Genomic DNA, 5,815 nt, shown 5'->3' with positions numbered 1-5,815 from the left:
TGTTGTGAAGCCACTCCTTCGTATTTTAGCGGTGTGCTTAGGGTCATTGTCTCGTTGGAAGGTAAACCTTCGGCCCAGTCTGAGGTCCAGAGCACTCTGGAAAAGGTTTTCGTCCAGGATATCCCTGTACTTGGCCGCATTCATCTTTCCCTCGATTGCAACCGGTCGTCCTGTCCTGCAGCTGAAAAACACCCCACAGCATGATGCTGCCACCACATGCTTCACTGTTGAGACTGTATTGGACAGGTGATGAGCAGTGCTGGTTTTCTCCACACATACCGCTTAGAATTAAGGCCAAAAAGTTCTATCTTGGTCTCATCAGACCAGAGGATCTTATTTATCACCATCTTGGAGTCCTTCAGGTGTTTTTTAGCAAACTCCATGCGGGCTTTCGTGTGTCTTGCACTGAGGAGAGGCTTCCGTCGGGCCACTCTGCCATAAAGCCCCGACTGGTGGATTGCTGCAGTGATGGTTGACTTACTACAACTTTCTCCCATCTCCCGACTGCATCTCTGGAGCTCAGCCACAGTGACCTTTGGGTTCTTCTTTACCTCTCTCACCAAGGCTTCTTCCCCGATAGCTCAGTTTGGCCGGACGGCCAGCTCTAGGAAGGGTTCTGGTCGTCCCAAACGTCTTCCATTTGAGGATTATGGAGGCCACTGTGCTCTTAGGACTTAAGTGCAGCAGAAATTTTTTTGTAACCTTGGCCAGATCTGTGCCTTGCCACAATTCTGTCTCTGAGCTCTTCAGGCAGTTCCTTTGACCTCATGATTCTCATTTGCTCTGACATGCACTGTGAGCTGTAAGGTCTTATATAGACAGGTGTGTGGCTTTCCTAATCAAGCCAATCAGTATAATCAAACACAGCTGGACTCAAATGAAGGTGTTGAACCATCTCAAGGATGATCAGAAGAAATAGACAGCACCTGAGTTAATATGAGTGTCACGGCAAAGGGTCTGAATACTTATGACCATGTGATATTTCAGTTTTTCTTTTTTAATAAATTTGCAAAAATTTCTACATTTCTGTTTTTTTCTGTCAAGATGGGGTGCTGAGTGTACATTACTGAGAAATAAAATGAACTTTTTTGATTTTTGGAAAATGGCTGCAATGAAACAAAGAGTGAAAAATTTAAAGGGGTCTGAATACTTTCCGTACCCACTGTATGGTAAAATCCGTCATTTCTTAAAATGCAGATTTTTCTTGTTTCACCTCATACAAAGGTTGATGTGAGGAGACTGTTCCAGGTCAGTGGGGTGGACTGAAGTCCATGAATGCTTGCTGACTTCATCCATTGAGAAAGAGCACACTGTTGGACAGAAGTGGTTGTACCTGATCAGCAGTTAGGATCATGTACACTGTGGAATTCCAGTGGTGCTATTAATGGGTATCATGTGTGCCATGCACTGTCCAAATCATAATGCTCTGTCTACAGATTGGACCACCAGCTTGCTACAACACAGATTTGTCAGGAAAGGCAAAATATTTTCAGTCTTTGGTAATCTAGTTGATTTTTTTTATTTAATAAAAAAAAAAAGTGAGACACTTCCCTGTCATCCAAATTTCTCAAGAGTTACAGTCATATCAACAATAATACAATTTGTATGTAATAAATATATATATATATATAAAATAACTTTTCCTAGCGCATATTGCACAGTAGTAGGTAAGACTTACAATAAATCAGAAAACTGAAGAAGCATAAATTTTATATATTTTAAATATATAAATATATATGTATATATGGAATTTCAAAGAAAAGATTATTTTCAAAACTTGTTGAAAGGCCAGCAATATAATCACGGCCAATAAGTTCACAGTGAGCTACAAAATCCTCAATGCTCGAAAGCCATTTTAAACTTGCACTGCTAACCATAGTGAGGATGCTAACAACTGCAAGTAATGATGGACAAAACTACCAAATAAAACCAAAGTTGTAAAAAATTAATAAAATTGACCTGTCAATTACAGAAAGAACTAGTTATTATGGACACAGTTTAAAGCAGTAAGAAAAAACTTAAGTAAAAGAGCAGTAAGCTGCAAACATAGTAAAGCAAAGTTTATGCAAGACTCACCCCATTACCTTAAAAAAAAACTTAGTAAGGTACTTATTGACTTAAAGGGACAATATGTAGTTTTCAGCGGCCACAGCAGTGCGGTTTTGATATTGCAACCTGGTGTGTGCTCGTATTCGTGGTCGAACTCATTAGTGAGCATATTCAGACACACAGAAACCAAAATAACAGAGAGACAGCTTCACACAACATGCTGGAAACTCATTTAAACTCCCACTGCAACGTTACAGTAATATTGTTTTATCAGCTTGAGGTGAACTAATCTATGCTAGTTGCCGCCACACTGACTGTATTTAGCCAACTTGATACATCAGCGTTAGCTCCCCTTCATTAACTATTTTGAATCTTTCACCAGAAGCTCAGCAATATCAGGACAGCTAAATGTTTTGGATGATAACCAAAGGTTAGTGAGGGGACTGAGTATATGAGTGAGATTTGCCACAGTTTTTGAAAGTAACATTACTGTAATGAATCGGTTATAGTGTGTTCAATACAACGATATTAATCCTCGCAACGCTTCAGCTTCCTTGCTTTCTTTTCTCCAAGCATTGTCCAGTTTTGTCCGGTTTTTATATAAATATCAAGTCCAACTGAGCTCTGGGTGGCAAACGATGATAAATCAACACTGTAATCCCAAAAACTAAAGTAAAAAACTAATTTAATAAAAGCAGTTAACTCTGAGCTCCTCCCGCGGGTAAATGGCGTAGCTGTCAGGGCAGAATCCAGACCGACTACAGGGGTTTATTTGTCCAAAAGCTGCAGCGCTGCTCCCAAGCTCCGGGCTGTGTACCACCAGGATAGTAATATGGGTCAGCGTTTCTCGAGATCACGAGAAATTATCCCGTTATCACGAGAAAATGGAGGGCTTAGGGCTTCCGTAATATTCTGCTGCAACTGTACTGCGCTGCAACTTCTGGGAACTATTAAGAGGCTCCATGATCTGCCATTGCTGTGTAAAAAAACCCCCCAAAAACGGTCCACTGGAGCAAACCTAGACTGTATTAAACGGATCAAAGCGACAGGGGTAAAGGACAAATCAATTTGCACGTTATAAGGCTACAAAGCAGTGTGCAACTGTAGCTTTTCTGCAGACTTTCATGACTGGAGTCGAGTTAACGTTGCATGGAAACAATGGCTCCTCTAAGTCCATGTAAATTTAAAGCTAGGTAGGCAATTTATTTCAGAAGCAACTTCTCTTCATATCCAGACAGCGATCAATAAATCAATAGCTGTGAAACAAAATAAAAAAATCTCACAGGACTGTAATAATAACCAACAAACAGATACAGGCCTCTGAGCAAGGGCGTCACTTCAAAGTGGGGACAAAGGGGTGTGAAGAACACTTAGCTCACAAGACATCACGAATGGTGGCCCGATGGCCCGGGGCCAGTAAAAAGTAACGTCGGAACAGTTGAACTAGAAACTCACAGAAACGGAAAAATTAGTTTCTGCGAAATATTAGTATTTTTTTTAAATTTGAAACTCAACATCCTGCAGTGTTTTGCAGCTCTTGGCGCTCACCTTTGTCCAATCCAGATTTGTAGTTACATGACCATGGTTGTAAAAAGTTATTTCTCTAACATTAATCTCAGTCAAGCAGCAACCTCTGGGTCTGAAAGTGAAACCATGCAGATGTAACTAAAAACTGCATTCTCTCTAACGTCTGCTTGTTGCAAAAGAAGTCCGGTTCCACTAGAAATAATGGTAAAATGTTGCTACTTCTCTCAGCTGAATTATTACCTCAGTAAACACTTTCCTAATGACTCTATGATGATCTCAGTTGCTAGTTTAAAGTCTTCAACACAGCATGACGTTAATTTAGTAAATTATGGTCCAAGGGGGAAATAGACCAGAAAGCAGCATATGCTTTGAGCAGGACTACCTTGTGATTGACGGATCGCTACCATGGCGATGGATTGAGGGGTATGTTTTGTTTAAAAGTAAATAGTTTTGTTATTACCTTTTTATTTTTTATATTAACTGTGATTACATTTTAGTTTAGTTTTTTTACATCCAGAATGTAACCGTTACATGTTACGGTACATGTAGCCTACATAACTTATAAGTCTTTGGTTTGTTGTAACACTGATAAAAACTTTTGGAGGGAGGGCAACTAAGTTTCAAACCACAGGCCGGCAGCTCTGCCCATCTGTTGCTCTGTCTCTCTCCTCTTCTACTACACACACACACACACACATGCACACTGACGCCTCTTACCTTAATGGTTAGGGTTACAATTTTGCATTTATTCACACATTTTAAAAGATTTATTAAAAGCTTCTTTCTTTTCACATGTTTATTTACAGCATTATATGTTGATATTTATCATAATAGGCTGTATATTAACCTACTGACAGAAAACTGGTAGTTCTGTGTAAAATCAGACATTGAGCACCCCTATATAGCCAAAATGGTATGATCATCGTTTCATAATGGCGCTGCGAAGATTCGACTGTTGAATCAGCCTCCTCTATCGAATGTTCGACTTTTCGGGTCACCTCTAATATGTACTGCGATAAGTAAAGCTTTTGCAAAAATGAACGTATGGTTTTTTTCTCCTTATATACAGTAAAGTCCATTAAACCATTTCATCTAAGTTATAATGATGCATACATATGTTTGCACCAGTTACAAACCACAAGGCTTCATCATAGGCTACATCCAGTTTATTCAAAAGAGAGGAAGATCGATGCAAATAAATGACATCACCATTGTCTAACACTAATAAAAAGGTACTTTGGGCTGACATTTTGAAAAAGGAAAACACTTAAATAAAAAATAAAAAGTAGCTCATAAATGTAGTGGATTTAATCCTACACCAAGATTATTTATATAAATAGAAAAAAAAATTGGTATAAAGGTAGATCCTTCAGGGACAACCGACTTTACTGTTAAGAGGAGCAGAGTTATAACTGTCTCCACGTCAAATTGTTCAAAAACCAATTCAGCACAGCACACTAATACCTGTATGTTTTATTTTTTTGCAGGAGAAGAACCATGATCCACTGAATCAAATGCTTTTGATTACTCAATAAACAGGGCAACACATACTTTTTTTAATCACCCAGAGCAGTAATAATATTATTTGTGACTGATACAGCTGCACTTATAGTACTATACCCTTGTTTAAAGACTGACTTAAAATATATTACTTCCAAAATGTACTAGGATCATTAAGGTTCTCATTTATTAAGTATAGACAGTACTCACTTTTTGTATTTAGTGCATTTGATTAAGTGACGGGGTATTTTTGAAAATGTATGAAATAAAAAAAACCTTTCTCATAATTGTCTATCTCTGTGGGTATTTTGATGTAGAGCCAGATTGAAACATTTAAAACATTTTCTGTTGATAAAATAGGGTTTATTTTATTTTTATAGTTTGACTATATACTTTATGTTTGAGATACAGTATATACATATATAATTTAAAACTTAATTGTTGATGGAAAACTTGCATTCACTATGTTTAGATATGTGTCCTACTGATTCTAGTCAAAAAAAAGAAAAGTAAGAATATTTAATACCAGTGTTAGTGATAGTTAGTGTTAGGGAATTTTGCTGGTGGAATTAACATTAGTTTACATGTGTATTACATAATGTGCTTTCTTTCCTATAATATTCATGAAGCTGCTCTTAACTGTATAAATATAATTAAACACTTGGTGATTATCGTGATAATTTTATTAATTGTCACCAAAATAAGGGCACTGAAAACATTTGTAACTGTCCATATTTTC

Source organism: Micropterus salmoides, unplaced genomic scaffold (genome assembly GCF_014851395.1).
Source record: "Micropterus salmoides isolate LMB-PRFRI ecotype aquatic unplaced genomic scaffold, ASM1485139v1 Ms_hic_scaffold_3153, whole genome shotgun sequence".
NCBI lineage: Eukaryota > Metazoa > Chordata > Actinopteri > Centrarchiformes > Centrarchidae > Micropterus > Micropterus salmoides.
Note: the sequence above shows the minus strand (reverse complement) of the source record.